This window comes from Oncorhynchus kisutch, linkage group LG18 (assembly GCF_002021735.2).
Source record: "Oncorhynchus kisutch isolate 150728-3 linkage group LG18, Okis_V2, whole genome shotgun sequence".
Taxonomy (NCBI): domain Eukaryota; kingdom Metazoa; phylum Chordata; class Actinopteri; order Salmoniformes; family Salmonidae; genus Oncorhynchus; species Oncorhynchus kisutch.
Window position 1 is genome coordinate 48,180,453 of NC_034191.2, and position 19,318 is coordinate 48,199,770.

At 42.3% G+C, this 19,318-nt stretch overlaps 1 protein-coding gene across 1 annotated transcript in view; it reads left to right on the forward strand.

Annotated features, from left to right (window-relative positions):
• The window catches only part of LOC109908802 (protein FAM49B-like), a 56,916-nt gene that overhangs the window by 10,286 nt on the left and 27,312 nt on the right, over positions 1-19,318 (forward strand). The window contains exon 2 of the mRNA XM_020507503.2: positions 4,281-4,372. The gene's annotated coding sequence lies outside the window, so the exon portion shown is untranslated. The remainder of the gene's footprint in view (positions 1-4,280; positions 4,373-19,318) is intronic.

Consider the following 19,318-nt stretch of genomic DNA (forward strand, 5'->3'; position numbering starts at 1 on the left):
TCCTTTGGAAATAAAGAAATAAAGATCAAGATTCTGGGGATGAGCATGCACATCTTCAATATGTACCTGCTGTTGCATTTACCTATATGGAACAATTTAAATCCGTGGGTGACGAGTTGATACCATTCCTAGTCTGGAAGGTTAAAACCCCCATCAGACTTAGGAAGATGTAAAACCTTCCTTTATATTCTGAGTTGTATTTTTCTTTGTAAAGTCTGTTATGACTGAGTATACTTTTTTAAAGGATGTATTTGGTGGGGTGATGGGTATTACCGAAAATACAGTACCAGACCAAAATGTGAAATGCAACAAATTAACTTTTAGCAAGGCACACTTGTTAATTGAAATTCATTCCAGGTGACCACCTCATGGAGCTGGTTGAGAGAATGCCAAGCGTGTGCAAAGCTGTCATCAAGGCAAATGGTAGCTACTTTGAAGAATCTCAAATATAACATATTTTGATTTGTTCAACACTTTTTTTAGTTACTACATGATTCCATATCTGTTTATTTCATAGTTTTGATGTCTTCACTATTATTTGACGATGTAGAAAACAGTAAAAATAAAGAAAAACCCTTGAATGAGTAGGTGTGTCCAAACTTTTGACTGGCGTTGTATATATCAATACTTTGGGAGCAATGCCATTCTGAAGAGATTTATTCTACCTGTAACAAGATTGTTCCATTTAGTTGAATCGGTTTTCATATTGTTGAGTAACAGGATATAGTTATCTTCATACATTTGTTTAGTTGTTTTCACTTATTAAACATCCAAAGGATTTGATATTTTTTGTGGTCAACTTAAAGGTTTGCTGTAGATCATGAATTATAATTTTTCCTATTGCCATTATTTCTTTTCTTTTTCCCCCACATACATTTTATATCCTGAGATTTTAGAATATTCAGAAAAATATTTTTAGCAAGCATGGTGGATAAATCCTCAAATGGAAACTTTATTACGGGTTGTTACCATGACAACATCTTCCAATTCCTTGTTGCCAGTGAGATGGATGGGGCTTAGAGCTGAGGAAAACTGACTCACGCTTTTATACAGGGGAATGAAGATGAAGATATTGAAACTAGAGCCTGTTAAATAAGCCCTAAATAAGACAAAACACAGCTTATTTCAACTAAGGACGGAAACTGAGGCAGATCTATATGCATGGATGTGACAATTCAACTAAATATATGAAAACAAATTGGGCACTGTGGAGAAGAATTGAAGCTCTGAGGCCGCCTTAGTAGTCTCCATTCACATAACAAGCTGGTGTGTGTGTGTGTGTGTGTGTGTGTGTGTGTGTGTGTGCGAGCGAGCAGGCATATACCACAGACAAAATTCACAAACGAGTCATGTCTTCAGTAGCGGTGCGTGGGTAAAATGACTGGGGAAGCCAAGCCAGAAAAGAAAGCCATATTACAACCTATGTGTTGTGATAATTGCATTGTTTGCTCGAGAACCTGTTAGTTCATATGCCTTGACACCGGGATGTATAGGCCTTAAGGCCGAGACAATAAGACATAGTGGCATAATTAATTCAACCACACATTTGTTTCATTACAGAACCAAAGAGCAACATCTGTCTGGTGAAGTCCACAAAACATATTACACATAACAAACTGTTACATGACCTACAGCATGGTCATGTGTCTGACATTTTCGGTCTACTGAACAACTATTTATTTAGAACCAAGGCGAGTTACTGCAAGTCACAAAGAAAACAGGAGCTGCCTCCACTATTCCAGCACCATTTAAACTTCAACATTTCAACGTCATCTAATTACTTATGCTAAGTCTTATACAGTGACAACTAAAAGATACCAAAAACGATTTAGTCCAATCAAGGTAAGCTAAATATGATGTGGCTGTCCATGTTACTGATTTCTGTGTGTGTGTGTGCATGCAAGTAGAAAAATATGTTGACTCACCCTACTAGTAGAGAAACACCAATGCCACCCTGTTTCATCTTACCAAAACGGTCTATGACTCTGTCATACAATACACACTTTTAGTTTTTGTTGTCCCAGGCTAGCTGGCTAAAATGTTTGCTCGCTAGCTTAACTTCCTTTCGTGGGCAACGATGCGCCAGGCCAGCTAGTTAACATTAGCATACCACATCTAGCTACATGTTAAACTTCCACCTTCTCAGGCCAGGGGCACGATGTATGAATTAATGGTTGGATAAGAATCACCGTTATAATCATTTGCCAGTATGGAGAATTAAGTAAAACCACAAGTCCAAATCCCGATCACCTCCCCATGTCTAATTTTGGAAAGGGACGATTTTAGCTAGCTAGCTAGCCACCGGAGGACAACGACACAACGAGATGTAACAATTCAATAGTTTTTTTCTGTCAATGACATTTGGCTTTTGTGATTGGTCTGAAGCCAAATCCAAACTGGCTTCCATTCATACTTTTTCGGGGGGGGGGCACCAGGACCATTCACAGCTGAGCTCACTCAGTTTAGCTCAATGCTGATTGGCTATTATTTTATTTTTAAAAATGTATCAAGGGAGGCCAAATGCTCTCTGGCTACCCTTTCATTCAATGCTACAGGCGGCAACGATGCCATACTCTTTAAAAAAAAAAGTTTATTTTTTATTTTTTTCCAGACAGCATCAGATAGATACGCTACATATTCTGAGACAGGGGCGCTGTTTCGATCGCCCGGATGCATTCTCCGGTGAGATACTGTGCATTCAGCCTTTTGCAAATTGAAGGAAATTTATGAAATACATAGACGTTACATTATTTTGTATGGTTGTTGTTTGGCTTGCCTTTTTGTCATTTTTACTACTCTGACAGAATCGTCTCTTTCTGCTCACGAGTGAATTATTCTTATCCAGCATGATGAGGGAGAGGGAAGCTGCCACTGCTGTTGTTCCTCTCTAATACGCAACATTACTTTGTCTTGTACTTACCATCTTCAAATTTCATACCCAGCCATTTTGAGTCTTGAGACCTCTTAAGACATATAAATGAAGATGTCTCGAGACATGTTTAAGACCTCTCCGGTGAGACCTACAGCCCCTTACAATGTTGATACGCTCCTCTTTAAAACCTACAGTGTATCACAAACAAATGGTTAAAAGAATGGTAGAAGAAGGGTATTAAGGTTCCACATTGAAACATAAGGCCGATCTGAGATGGGGTTTGATAACCCATAGCCACCAGAGTAGTACTATGCAGGTATTTTTACCCCAGCCATCTCAAAGCCTAGATATAATTGATGTTGACGGTTTGTCTCTACAGCTCAATCTTAGAGCGACTAGCTCGGTTGTTATAGGCGAAAGTCTCAGAGCTAGAAGTCCGATCACATTTCTGCATGACCACCGCTAGTCCGTTATGGAAGGCCATTTGTTTGCAGCCTATTTGTATGCAGGCTGGTGTATAGTGGATAGTACAGCGTCCTAATCGTCTCACAGTCTACTGAACCTGCACTCAACCACGTTCTGAAAAGCTGAAAAGGGCCAGAGAACTCAAAGGGGAGTGTGGTTGTGGTTTATTTCAAGTAACCTTTCAAAACCAAAATGGTTAAAAAATGTTTTTATTGCCATGAGGGTTCTCCTTTACCAGTGATTCTTTATGCAAAAAACGTTTGTTGTGACCATAGAACTAGAATTTATATTTCTAGGGTTGTGACAATGAGGATTGTTTCCCCCCATCTTGTACCTCAAACCATTGGCTGAGTTGATTGCAGTGAACACGAGTCTTGGTTGAACTAACACTAAGGATGTTCTGTCGATTGTAGCCTCACAGGAGGTATGGACCAGGGAGTCTAGTGGAAAATCCGAAGTGCACGCTAAATGAGAGGAAGTGTTGCACAAAAGGAAGTGGTGTGTGTCTGTAGCCGCTGTGCCTCCCAGTTTCTATCAGACTGCTGCGACGTTGCCCTCAAAAAAACCAGTCTGCAAGAGAATCACGAAGGCCTGCACTTGTGACTAACTAGCCACAGTTGCTGTCCAACAAATTCTCAACCTCTGGTAACATTGTATTCATGTGACCTCGAGGGTCAAAAGTGTTCGGTAAATCTATGGATCAGTGCGATGCATGATCGATAAACAAGGTCCTAGAGGTTGGAAATGTGTGTTGTGGTCATGTGAATTGCTGGACCTGCTTACATGATGATTGGACTAGAGATAGACCGAGAGGAATAACTAGCTTTGAATATTGTTCAGGTTAAGTTCTGTCGCCAAAAGGTTTTGAATTTGAAGGAACAAGGAAATTAGATGATGGACTTTATAGTATCTGTTTTGAGACTCAATGAACCTGTGTTTTCAGGACCTGATCTCCGCTGGAGGACTGTGAACTTGGCCACCTGCCAGGCTGGGCCTCCTTCCTCCTGACTGACACCTCCAGAGCTTCTTCTGCAGGTTAGTATCACCACAAAGTTGCCTGTAGACGCTGATCTTGGGTCAGTTTAGCATTTTCAACACTAATGGTTAATAGGAGGGGGAAGCTGATTCTACTGTAGTTCTGTGCCTAGGGGAAACTTCACCCCGGAGCTATCAACACCTACCGCTGTCATGTCCTGACTCATCTAACCTGAGGTTTCAACTGCAAGACCACAGCAAAATTGCTATCTGCTACAAGGCCTTTCTATCTGATTCTTTATACCTCAAGTGTAAAATAACTTAGTGGAACTTCAGCTCTAAGACAAACATTGTCTTTTGAACTTTGGTCACTCTTAAGCATTGTTTTTCCTCTTCATTTTAAGTTCCTTCAAGTTCCTGTTGGGAATGCTTGTGTTGCACTTTTTCCCCATCAGGGTCACGATGTGTACGCTGTTTGTGTAATGCTGGTACGGAAATGAAGTGCATTGTGGGCCGTGGAATGGGTCTGAGTAATGCGAGTGCCTCAACTTCCTGCTCTATTCTCCAAGGCAGGGTGGCGGTGCTACTTATCTAACTAGGGTCGTCACAGGGTCACCGGCGATTGTCTGACCTCATAGAAGTGAAGCTGACAGCCAAGTGTTTGAACGTGTTTCTCGACCACAAACGAGCTTAATACAGGGGGCTTAGGTCTCAATGTTTTTCTGTCTGATTAATAGAGAGTGTTTGTCTGGGTTTCTGTCTGAACATTTGTGATTAAACTGTTTATTTTTGTTATGCTAGTCTAGTCGATGTGAAATGACTAACTTGTTGTGCTCTAGTAGTGCTCAGTTGGTGACGTCGCCCGCTCTGAGACAAAGTAGTTGTTGCAGCTTTTGTAGTTGCCGCGGCTTTTGTGGAGTGACGGATAACGATGCTTTTGTGGGTGACATTTGTCAATGTGTTCAAAGCGTCCCTGGTTCAAGCTCAGGTTGGACGGAAGCAACACTTTCACTTGGTTCCTGACCCGTTACACATTCAGGATTTTATATTCAAGGTAAACTGTTCTGATTTGGAGGCTTATGTGTCTGTTGTGTGCGAATCTGGCTGTATCCAGATGGAGGATTTCACTGTTGTTTCCTTGTTTCCTCACCTACACAACAAGCTCTAGCCACATCTAAGCCTAGAATCTTCCACAGCTACGCAACTAGCCCTAACCATATCTAAGCCTAGAATCTTCCACATCTCAGAGACACTGGTACAGTCAGCATTAGAAATGGGTGTCTATGACTGAGTGACAACATCACTCCTGTCTTTATTCATTCCTGCATGTGGCATTTTCCCACCCCTTTTTATATTTTCCCTCTAGTCTCCTTGGAGACCGTTACGATGGCTCAGTGGCGGAGCTGTCATTCTTGGGCCTAATCAGAGGTGTCATAGGACGCTGTGACGTCACCTGCCCACCTCACCCACTCACCATAGCTTCCTGATAAAGCTGCAGACAATCCATGGCAAGCAGTCTAGGACTTAATAAGCAAATGTAATTTAATATGTTCTGTGTGGTGGGTCATTCTATGACGCCCTTAACCACCAAGAAAAACACTTAAACATGTCAGATAATGACACAGTTTTGTTTTAATTGAAGTGTTTTATTGTTAATAAAACATATCTAAGACATTTTATATTGCAAACCATTTAAAAAAATATATATATATACATTGTAGAACACTGTCAGTACCATGAAATTGAAATTGGCTTGAGTCATGGTTTAGTGACATTTTGAGACGTGGTTTAGTGACATTTTGAGACGTGGTTTAGTGACATTTTGAGTAAAAATTTTTTTTTCCATAATGAAAGAAAATATACTACATATAAACAAATATTTATAGGACATAGCTCAGCTGTCTTTCAATTCCATGTCACTGGTATTACCACACACTTTTCGAGGTGCAACATCGAAATACTTCCGGGAACAGACCAAACAGACAAGGACGGGGTTTGGTGTTTGAGAAGTCAATGAGAGAAGTGAAAAGTTCTTCCTTAGTTGTTATACACTGCTCAAAAAAATAAAGGGAACACTAAAATAACACATCCTAGATCTGAATTAATGAAATATTCTTATTAAATACTTTTTTCTTTACATAGTTGAATGTGCTGACAACAAAATCACACAAAATTATCAATGGAAATCAAATTCATCAACCCATGGAGGTCTGGATTTGGAGTCACACTCAAAATGAAAGTGGAAAACCACACTACAGGCTGATCCAACTTTGATGTAATGTCCTTAAAACAAGTAAAAATGAGGCTCAGTAGTGTGTGTGGCCTCCACGTGCCTGTATGACCTCCCTACAACGCCTGGGCATGCTCCTGATGAGGTGGCGGATGGTCTCCTGAGGGATCTCCTCCCAGACCTGGACTAAAGCATCCTCCAACTCCTGGACAGTCTGTGGTGCAACGTGGCGTTGGTGGATGGAGCGAGACATGATGTCCCAGATGTGCTCAATTGGATTCAGGTCTGGGGAACGGGCGGGCCAGTCCATAGCATCAATGCCTTCCTCTTGCAGGAACTGCTGACACACTCCAGCCACATGAGGGCTAGCATTGTCTTGCATTAGGAGGAACCCAGGGCCAACCGCACCAGCATATGGTCTCACAAGGGGTCTGAGGATCTCATCTCGGTACCTAATGGCAGTCAGGCTACCTCTGGCGAGCACATGGAGGGCTGTGCGGCCCCCCCGAAAGAAATGCCACCCCACACCAAGACTGACCCACCGCTAAACTGGTCATGCTGGAGGATGTTGCAGGCAGCAGAACGTTCTCCACGGCGTCTCCAGACTGTCACGTCTGTCACATGTGCTCAGTGTGAACCTGCTTTCATCTGTGAAGAGCACAGGGCGCCAGTGGCGAATTTGCCAATCTTGGTGTTCTCTGGCAAATGCCAAACGTCCTGCACGGTGTTGGGCTGTAAGCACAACCCCCACCTGTGGACGTCGGGCCCTCATACCACCCTCATGGAGTCTGTTTCTGACCGTTTGAGCAAACACATGCACATTTGTGGCCTGCTGGAGGTCATTTTGCAGGGCTCTGGCAGTGCTCCTCCTGCTCCTCCTTGCACAAAGGCAGAGGTAGCGGTCCTGCTGCTGGGTTGTTGCCCTCCTACGGCCTCCTCCACATCTCCTGATGTACTGGCCTGTCTCCTGGTAGCGCCTCCATGCTCTGGACACTACGCTGACAGACACAGCAAACCTTCTTGCCACAACTCGCATTGATGTGCCATCCTGGACGAGCTGCACTACCTGAGCCACTTGTGTGGGTTGTAGACTCTGTCTCATGCTACCACTAGAGTGAAAGCACCGCCAGCATTCAAAAGTGACCAAAACATCAGCCAGGAAGCATAGGAACTGAGAAGTGGTCTGTGGTCACCACCTGCAGAACCACTCCTTTATTGGGGGCGTCTTGCTAATTGCCTATAATTTCCACCTGCTTTCTATTCCATTTGCACAACAGCATGTGAAATATATTGTCAATCAGTGTTGCTTCCTAAGTGGACAGTTTGATTTCACAGAAGAGTGATTGACTTGGAGTTACATTGTGTTGTTTAAGTGTTCCCTTTATTTTTTTGAGCAGTGTATTTCTCGAAATCGAAAGTCTAGATTCGAGCTAGTGTCTTAAGTAGTTGAACATGTTATTACTCCAATCTCGTGAAAGTGACAAACTGACATTTTCATTTTCTTCCAAAACAGCTTCATATCAAAAGAGTGCCTTTTGATTTGATGGCCTGCACATGCACAGTTCGGCGTGAGATGACATTAGACCCGGTGACGTATTTCTGTGCCTGAGCTTAGCTTGTCAACCTTCGCCATGACATCGCCTACAAGTGTGATAAGGGATTTCTATTGGAGAAACAGTTTTCATCTATCTTCAGTGATTGGAAAAGTACTCAATTGTCATACTTGAGTAAAAGTAAAGATGCCTTTTAATAGAAAATGTAAAGTAAAAGTGAAAGTCATCCAGTAAAATTCTACTTGAGTAAAAGTGTTGAAAGTTTTTGGTTTTAAATATACTTAAGAATCAAAAGTAAATGTAATTGCTGAAATATATTTAAAAATATGTATCAAAAGTAAAAGTAAAAATCATTTCAAATTCTTTATATTAAGCAAACCAGACTGCACAATTTTCGGCACAAAGCATTTGTGTTTAGTGAGTCTGCCAGATCAGAGGCAGTAGGGATGATCAGGAATGTTTCTCTAGATAAGTGCATGAATTGGACCATTTGCCTGTCCTGCTAAGCATTCAAAATGTAACAAGTACTTTCGGGTGGCAGGGAAAATGAATAGAGTAAAAAGTACATTATTTTCATTAGAAAAAGTAAAAGTTTTCAATAGTAAAGTACAGATACCCCAACAAACTACTTAAGTAGTGCTTTAAACTATTTTTTACTTAAGTACTTTACACCACTGCCTATCTTCATGCTGTCTTTGGACAAGTCTTGTGTTTGTAACGCAAGATGGAAAAAAGCCTTTCTCTCGTCAGAGATCGCATTTCTTTTTTGAGATTGCAAAATGTGACCTTTTCATTCAAGACAGGATAAATATCTTGTTTCAGGTGATAATAAAACATGTTTTGTTTAGTTACTTAACTTTTTTCTCTAACTTTATAGCAAGTCAATCTAGCTTGCACTACAGAGCAGCTAGCTAGCTAAAAGCAAAGCTAGGTTGAAGATACAATTAGCTAGCTACCTCCACCTAATAATTATCATCAAAACCAAACGTCATTACCATCACAATACATTTCAACAGGAGGCAACAGTCATACAATATTATCGGCATAACAGTCAATGTGTATTTGGAATGGGTAATTGGGTAGTTGTTAAATATCCCATAAAGCTATCGAAAACTGCATATTTTCATATTTTTCTGTGGTTTGGTAACTTCCTGTTCTTTGACAGACTCTGGCTGGGCTGAAGGAGACACAAAGTTTGGAAAATTGTAAGGTATCCGGTGTCCGTCTCACAACCGAGCCTTCAAGGGAGCGTTGTGATTCCAGTCCATTGTGGATGTCCCCATTTCAAATGCATGACATTCGGCGCCACGTTACGCCTCAATCAGACCGACAGCGTGATGGCATCAATGCTGGTTAATAAATTCTGCAGTCAAATTTTTTTTATTATGTAGTCCAACATTTTTAGTGGAAAGTTCAACATTCACCTTTTGCTACTATTTCTGTCAAGTCTACACATACAATTTGATGCATACATTGGATAAGTCCAACATATGCACCACACAGAATAAACTGCAACTGCCTCTGCAACTCAATGCTGCAAGGTAAACGCAGCATTCCAATGGAAATGAATGTACTTCTGGTAGACCAAAACGCAATGACACTGTCGGTCGGATCAAGGCGTAAGAGGTATAGCCTGAGGTAAAGCTTTTTATACAAAAAAATAAATACAACTAGGCAATAGTGCCACCAGGTGGTGATGGAGAATATAAGGTATAACCTACATTTAAAGATCTTGAGATCTGCATTTGAATAGTTTGTACAAATAGGTTTATGAATATGTTGAACATGCTTTATCCCTAACTAGTATTGAAGCTGTGCTTACTGGCTCCATGGTTTAGGCGTATTTTATTTGCTCAGTGTAGTTCAGCAGTCTCTGTCGATTACGGCTCTTTGGCCTTGGAATCTTTTGGAAGCATTGTAGACAACACTACATAGCAAATATTTATTCAAAGCTGACTTGTGGATTGTCTTGATGAAGGAGATTATATATATATATATATATATATATATATATATATATATATATATATTTGTATTTGATGAGAACAGTACCTGAAGGCATTTTCCATGGAAAAAATATAAATAACTTTATTTTCCTGCAAACATATGGCCCCACATCTCCATACATAGGTAATGGAAGATGATAAAGGCTTTTTTGAAATCAACAACGACTTTGCCTTTTGTTTTGTTTTGTTTGTCAATTAGGGTGTGCGGGGTGAATACATCGTCTGTTGTACAGTGATTTTGGAAAAGACAATTTGACCTTTGCTTAGTACATTGTTTTTACTGAGGAAATGTATGAGTCTGCTGTTTAATGATAATGCAGAGGATTTTCCCAAGGTTGCTGTTGAAAATATTGGGGAAGATGCTAAAGCTAATGATGATTTTAAAGAGTTTTTAAGTATAGCCAATTGGAATTTGTTGTCTGTATATTTCATAATTTCATTGAGGATACCATCAACACCACAGGCCTTTTTGGGTTGGATGGTTTTTATTTTGTCCTGTAGTTCATTCAATTTAATTGGAGAATCCAGTGGGTTCTGGTGGTCTTTAATAGTTGATTCTAAGATTTGTATTTGATCATGTATATGTTTTTGTTCTTTGTTAAAGGGCCAAAAAGATTGGAGTAGTGGTTTACCCATACATTACCCATACAGCGTTTTCCAATTTTCCCAGTGGTTAGAGTCTATGGATTCATCAATTACATTGAGCTGATTTCTGAAGTGCTGTTCCTTCTTTTTCTGTGGTGTATTTCTGTATTGTCTTAGTGATTCACCATAGTGAAGGTCTAGACTCAGGTTTTCTGGGTCTCTCTCTATGTTTTTGGTTGGACAGGTTTCTCAATTTCTTTCTTAGTTTTTTTGCATTCTTCATCAAACCATTTGTCATTGTTGTTCATTGTCTTTGGTTTTCTGTTAGATTTTTATTTTATTTGATAGGGAAGCTGAGAGGTCAAATATGCTGTTTAGACTTTCTACTGCCAAGTTTACACCTTCACTATTACAGTGGAATGTTTTGTCCAGGAAGTTGTCTAAAAGGAATTTGTTGTTGCCTAACAGTTTTTTTGGTAGGTTTCCACACTACATTCTACAGCATTTCTTAATATTATTCAGTTCCTTTTGCTTTGCTGCCTCAAGTTTGAGTTTTGCTCTGTTCCAAGTAGAGTGTGATTTTTCTGTGATCTGATTGGGGTGTCAGTGGACTGACTGAACTCTCTAAGAGACTCTGGGTTGAGGTCAGTGATAAAGTAGTCTACAGTACTACTGCCAAAGATGAGCTATAGGTGTACCTACCATAGGAGTCCCCTCGAAGCCTACCATTGACTATGTAAATCCCCCTGTGTGCTGAGGGTGTCAGGTTCTTGTCCGGTTCTGGCATTTAGGTCGCCACAGACTAGTACATGTCGCTGGGCCTGGAAATGATTGATTTCCCCCTCCAGGATGGAGAAGCTGTCTTCATTTTTTTTTCTTTTTCTGCTCCATACCAAATTAGCATACCCCCTGAGCCCTTCCCTGTTTCACACCTGGTAGGTGTGTTTCTTGAAGGATGACAATGTCTGTATTTCTGATTTCTTTGGTGAAGTCCAGGTTTCTGCTCTTTAGTCCAAAGGCAGATCTGATTGGGGTGTCAGTGGACTGACTGAACTCTCTAAGAGACTCTGTCTCTGTTTTCTGTCTCTGTGTCTTTCTGTGTCTCTCTCTGTCTCGGTGTCTCTCTCTGTCTCGGTGTCTCTCTCTGTCTCGGTGTCTCTCTCTGTCTCGGTGTCTCTCTCTGTCTCTGTATCTTTCTGTCTCTGTGTCTTTCTGTCTCTGTCTCTGTATCTTTTTGTCTCTGTGTCTATCTCGCTGTCTCTGTCTCTCTCTCTCCCTCTGCATCTCCTCTCTGTCTGTGTCTTTCTCTCTCTCTCTGCATCTCCTCTCTCTCTCTTTCTCTCTCTCTCTGCATCTCCTCTCTCTCTCTCTCTCTCTGTCTGTGCTCTCTCTCTCTCTCTCTCTCTCTCTCTCTCTCTCTCTCTCTCTCTCTCTCTCTTTTTCTCTCTCTCTCTCTCTTTTTCTCTCTCTCTCTCTCTTTTTCTCTCTCTCTCTCTCTCTCTTTTTCTCTCTCTCTCTCTCTCTCTTTTTCTCTCTCTCTCTCTCTCTCTCTCTCTCTTTTTCTCTCTCTCTCTCTCTCTCTCTCTTTTTCTCTCTCTCTCTCTTTCTCTCTCTCTCTCTCTCTCTCTTTTTCTCTCTCTCTCTCTCTCTCTTTTTCTCTCTCTCTCTCTCTCTCTCTCTCTCTCTCTCTCTCTCTCTCTCTCTCTGCGCATCTCCTCAATTGATCTAGCATACGTCTGTCTGTTCTGTAGGACAGGCCATATAAATTACAATATCACTGTTAGTGCCACTGCCCAAATTAATGTTGCATTCTTCCTGTAGCTCAACATGGCACAAGGTGGCGCCCTAATCCAATTATTTAAACACTAGCCGCCCTTAACCCTTGATGCAGTACATGGCAAGATGTCTGCTAATCTGAGGAGTTGCTGCAGTGTTTGAGAGCTGATAAAAGTGTCAGCTAACTGGCATATAACACATTTTTATATCCAACAGGTTATGCTAATTAATTCAAAGTGGTTTTACTAGAAAGTTAGTCCACATTATGCATGTAAATTCTATGGTAACATTTCAAATTCAGGGTAGGTGCATGTGTTATGATTTTAGAATGTTTTCATTTGAGATATTTATTCATCTTTGTTTGTTGTAGTACCTAAAGGATTTGTAGCTGAAGCTGGCATGTGTAATACCTCTAGCATGGCTCAGAATTTGGGAGTGGTCGCTCTTCCTCCTCAAGGTCTTCTATGCAGTTCTGTTCATCACCTCCAGAGGGCGCTCAATGCATTCTAAATCGAGATACCAGCACGTCTGTACTGATAACCGTCATCTCCCCAAATCTCAGCAAGCTCCACTGTGCCCCACCCTTAATCTTGTGAGGGTTCAAAAAAGCAAAAAAATAAATAATACTGAATCTATGTTACTTACATGTGCAGTGTATGTACTTCTCATATAAAATGTCATACACAGTCTCCAAGAGATGCTGATATATAGGCCTATATTCTGTCGACTATAAAGTGTGATACAGTATGCTGTGTTGCGTCCATGACTCAAACACAGTCAAAAGGTTATTTGTGTAATGATGGTTTGGGGCCTGCGACATGTGACCTACGATATGCAGACTGCGCCCCCCTTCACCCTCACCCACCCACCCCTCACTAACTACCACCCCACAGGGTATGGGGCTGTGGGGAAGTTCTGCACTCTGCCCCATTACACCCTATGTTATAGCTGTCTGCATGGAGAGGTCATAGAAAGAGAAATTGGTGTGCTCAGCTCAAGTGTTTGTAGTAACAACAAGTATTTGGGTGCTGGGTTCAAAAGGCATATACTTGAACGAAGGAAAAACCAATGACTCACATCAACACCATCATCCCGGAAACCCTAGACCCTCTCCAATTCGCATACCGCCCCAACAGATCCACAGATGACGCAATCTAAATTGCACTCCACACTGCCCTTTCCCACCTGGACAAAAGGAACAAATATGTGAGAATGCTGTTCATTGACTACAGCTCAGCGTTCAACACCATAGTGCCCTCAAAGCTCAGCACTAAGCAAAGGACCATGGGACCAAACGCCTCCCTCTGCAACTGGATCCTAGACTTTCTGACAGGCCGCCTACAGGTAGTAAGGGTAGGTAATAACACATCCGCCACGCTGATGCTCAACACGGGGGCCTCTCAGGGGTGCGTGCTCAGTCCCCTCCTGTACTCCCTGTGTGTGTGTGAGCGAGCGTGTGTGAGCGAGCGCGTGTGTGTGAGCGAGCGTGTGAGCGTGTGTGTGTATGTGTAGCCGACTGTAGTTGTTTCCATGGTTTCTGGCTTTGATCAGGTACAGTCCATAGAGTAGGGCTTAGCTGAATCTCCTGGTTTCATCCCCCAGTTCTCTCTCTGTGATTTCTGCTGCTTTGGTTGGTCGCTTTGGATTTCAAAGGTTTATTTTTTATCTTCAACTATGCAGCTATAAGGATGAATTGTAGTTTGCCTCAATAATCTGATGAGTGTTGAAATGTGAAAGTACTAGGCTACGTTGATGCAAAACGGGAGATAAAACATGTGCATTGACTGCAGTAATTCTCATCATGGGGAGAATTGCGTGCCATCCCCATTTTGGGAAGTGCTCCCCCATTTTCTGCCTGTCGTATCGGGCCAGTATCAGAGAGCAGCGAGCTCCGGTGGATCTGGTCCTGGTCGACTGGGCTAATGCCATGTGGCTTGTCACCCTGAGAATCTAGGTCAAGTTTAAAGCTGCCTCCCTCTTTGCTCTGCTCCCACCACTGCAGTACCCCCCCCCCCCTCAAATACACCCCCACATAGCATAGTCACATATTGTATACATCCTACATCCTTATCTAAATATTTTTTTTTTTTTTGCATTTCCATCAAATATACAGTGCATTTGGAAAGTATTCAAACCCTTTGACTTTTTCAATACTTTGTTACGTTTCCAGATATTTTCTTATTTTCTTCTTATCTATCTACACACAATACCCCATAATGACCCCATTTTCTCACATTTATGAAAAATAAAAAACAAAAATACCTTATTTACATAAGTATTCAGACCTTTTGCTATGAGACTCTATATTGAGCTCAGGTGCATCCTGTTTCCATTATTCATCCTTGAGATCCTTACCTGTGATAAATTTAATTGATTGGACATGATTTGTAGAGGCACACACATGTCTATATCATTTTCCACAGTTGACAGTGGATGTCACAGCAAAAACCAGCTTGGAGTTTGCCAAACGTCACCTAAAGACTCTCAGACCATGAGAAACCAGATTATCTCTCTGGTCTGATGAAATCAAGATTGCCTAAATGCCAAGTGTCACGTCTGAGGAAACCTGGCACCATCCCTACGGTGAAGCATGGTGGTGGCAGCATCATGCTGTGGGGATGTTTTTCAGCGGCAGGGACTGGGAGACTAGTCAGGATCAAGGGAAAGATGAACAGAACAAAGTACAGAGAGATCTTGATCTTGACCTTGATGAAAACCTGCTTCAGAGCGATCAGGACCTCAGACTGGGGTGAAGGTTTAACTTCCAACAGGACAACAACACTAAGCACACAGTCAAGACAACGCAGGAGGGGCTTTGGGACAAGTCTCAATGTCCTTGAGTGGCCCAGCCAGAGGCCGGACTTGAACCTGAGAGACCATCTCTGGAGAGACCTGAAAATAGCTGTGCACCGAAGCTCCCCATCCAACCTGACAAGAGCTTGAGAGGATCTGCAGTGAAGAATGGGAGAAACTCCTCCAAATACAGCTGTGCCAAGCTTGTAGCGTCACACCCAAGAAGACTCAAGGCTGTAATTGCTGCCAAAGGTGCCTCAACAAAGTACTGAGTAAAGGATCTGAGTACTTTTGTAAATGTGGTGTTTCAGTTTTGTACTTTTAATAAATTAGCAAAATGTAGGGGGGGTCACCATGTTCAATGTTAAAAAAAAAAAAAAAGTGGCACTGAATATTAGGATCTTCAGGGCTGACATCGAGATCTCCTCACTCATGTTGTTATTGTTATTCCTCCACTGTTTCATTCTCCTAGGCTGTGTAAGTCCGCTCTCAAATAAAAAATAAAGTATATATTTTTTATACAGGAATATTGTCAGTATAAATAATTGAGTTGTCATTTAGTTTTTATTTTATTTCAGAACATGACAGCAATTTGGCAAAAACCAAGTTGCATTTTGCTCAGGGAAATTATTCACTTAGTGCTGGAAGCTGGAAAAAACATTCCTTCACTGCCTGTTCACCAGATCCCCTCGCTCCCCTCCTAATCTGCAGTTTTTTGGCGCAGGACCTCATCTGTATTAATATATTCATGTGCTTTCAAGTCTTACCACCACTGTACCATCTCTCTCCAAGCTCGCCTCTGATAGGCTGGTTGCTTGTTTTCAATGGCACCAGCTTTTTTTGAGTCCATGGATACAGCGCATGGTGGGGCAGTGTGGCTTAGCCAATTGGAGAGCGTTGTTGGGCTCGCGGTTGTAAAGCAGGGCACCCTGGCCCTAGACGAACCCCCCCCCCCCCCTCTCTGTGAGCACACGATCGCCCAGTGGGGGGTCCAATACAAAAACAACCACACCCTGTCACTCCCACTGACATCAGAACCTCCAATACCAATGAATGGGCGCAAAACCACCCCCTTCCTGTCTCTTCTCTTGCATTCCTCTACTCTCAGCACTGCACTGAATGTTCTACACCTCTTCATCTCACATGATTTAGAGCAATGGATCATTACCACAAACCATTTACCAAAAGTGACGAGACACCTCCTCTCGGTAGACTGAGGGCACTCGGAGTGTGGTGTCAGGAAAACAACCTCTCACTCAACATCAACAAAACAAAAGAGATAATCGTGGACTTCAGGAAACAGCAGAGGGAGCACCCCCCTGTCCACATCGACGGGACAGCAGTGGAGAAGGTGGACGATTTTTTTAAGTTCCTTGGCGTACACTTCACGGACAAACTGAAATGGTCCACCTACACAGACCGTGTGGTGAAGAAGGCGCAATAGTTTAGTGCCTCTTCAACCTCGGGAGGCTGAAGAAATTGGGCTTGTCACCTAAAACCCTCACAAACTTCAACAGATGCACAATTAAGAGAATCCTGTCGGGCTGTATGACTGCCAGGTACGGCAACTGCACAGCCCACAATTGCAAGGCTCGCCAGAGGGTGGTGCGGTCTGCACAGCGCATTACCGGGGACCCCGCTACCATCCAGAAGGCGAGGTCAGTACAGGTGCATCAAAGCTGGGACCGAGAGACTGAAAAACAGCTTCTATCTCAAGGCCATCAGACTGTTAAACAGCCATCATTAACACAGAGAGGCCTACATACAGACTTTAAATCATTGGCCACTTTAATAAATGGATCACTAGTCACTAATAATGTTTACATGTCTACTCATCTCATCTGTATATACTGCATTCTATTACCATCTACTGCATTTTGCCAATGCCGTTCGGTCATCGCTCATCCATACATTTATATGTACATATTCTTATTCCATCCCTTTACCTAGATCTGTGTGTATTAAGTAGTAGTTGTGGAATTGTTAGATTACTTGTTAGATATTTCTGCACTGTCGGACTAGAAACACAAGCATTTCGCTACACTCACATTAAAATCTGCAAACCAATAAACTTTGATTTGATTTGAAAACCATTTCCCATTTGTCACTGGTACATACACTTTTGCTCAAAATAGAAACATTTGCAATATACGAGAAAAAGTTTATATATATATATATATATATATATATATAGCTTTTTTTAGTTATCATAAATAGGTTTAGCTTTTAATTTTGTTTGAATGAGAACCTGGGGGTCTGTAATTCAACCATTCACCAAAATGATTTCTGCTGGCGCGGCAAAAAAGCGAAAGAAAGAAAGCCTGTCCTCATTTCATCTCTCATTAGGTTTTCCATAAGCTGGAGGATCTTCTCTTGGACTTTGAAATGCGGAGCCGAAGCTACCGCAAATCCCCGTCCTTAAAATGACCTCAATGTAGACTGAGCGAGAGCGAGGGGAGCTGTGTTTAACTCTCTGAGCCTGGTAGTGGCACCATGCCTCATACTACTCAGCTCAGTCACTCAGCCTCTCTGAGAGGGGGCAGTAGAGGACTAGGGGAGAGGCATTGGGAAGGCCTAGTCATTCAACAACATGGTGATGTGACTTCACCCCTTCCCCTCCTTCTGGGGATAATCAACGAGGTGATTCCTCCCTTGTCTTCCCCTCAACAGTACCGAGCCGCTCCAGGAAGACTCTCGTTGCTCCTGACGACCAGGTGTTTTCGCTCTCCGAGGCTGGCGTGGGGAAACTCTCTAAAGAGTGAATACCAGCTGACATCTTCAAACGGTCTCTGTAGTCCCCACCTGCTTTAAGGAGACCGCCATCGTCCCAGTGCCCAAGAAAAACAAGGGGACATGCCTAAATGACTATCGCCCCGTCACACTCACCTCTATTTGAGAGGTTGGTCATGGACCACACTGGACCCACTCCAATTAGCCTACCGCTCCAACAGATTCCCGGAAGATGCCATTTCCATCGCTATTCACATGGCCGTAACACATTTGGACAAGAAGAACACCTACGTGAGAATGCTGTTCATTGACTACAGTTCAGCATTGAGGTACATGAGGTCTGATACCAACAGGCTCAGAGACCATTTCTATCTCCAAGCAATCAGATTGCTGAACACTTAAACTGTACTGACCACATGCTCTGATTCTCCTCACCATAGCACACATCACAACCGCTGCTACCAGATTCTTATTGTACTGCTCAATTTATACATTTGCCCATCATCCCGCCCCCCCTTCCCAATACACGTGTAACTATTGGACTATAAATGATGCATTCCTGTATTACACTCATGCTAAAATGTTTATTCCATTCTATTGTCATTTACTTTCTTTGTATTCTTATTTTTTTACTATTTCTTATTGTTGCCGCATTGTCGAAGTAACCTGCAAGTAAGCATTTCGTTGGACGATGTGCACCATGCATATCCCGTACATACAACTAATAAGACTTGAAACAATGCCTCTGTTCTTTTCCCTTCCAACGCTGTCATCTCTCCTGTCTTTCCGCTATGTGGCTACCACCCGTATAAGGTAGTAGGAAGGTAGCCAGTGAGGTGTAGCAGCATCATTCAGGTCACGTTAACGGAGAGTGTTATGAAAGAGCCAGGCGTGGCAGGTGGGTGTGCCCCAGGTGGGCAGTGGGTAACATGGAAACCGGTTCAGCGAGTGCTAGGGAGAGGGAGAGATCATTAATGAAAGTTGCAGGGGGTACTAGTGTACAGGCGAAGACAAATGTGTCCTCGATGCCTCCTTCAAATGATTACACCAAGACTTGTTGTTAAAAGGATAATACTTATATTTATTCATCATGAGTTATTCAACCACAAGGACTGAAAAAATGTAGTGACTAGCCTATAACTTTATCTTGTCTCTAGTCATCACTTGTCAATAACCTTGCTTCTGCGCTCATTCATAATCACAATCAACTTGTCACTGAGCTTCACTCTGTCACTAAGCTTTACCTAGACTTTAACCTTAATCAGCTTACTCGGGTTTACCAGCACTCACTCAGCCACGGAGTTTGTTTTAACCTGCCACCAGTAATCAGAGT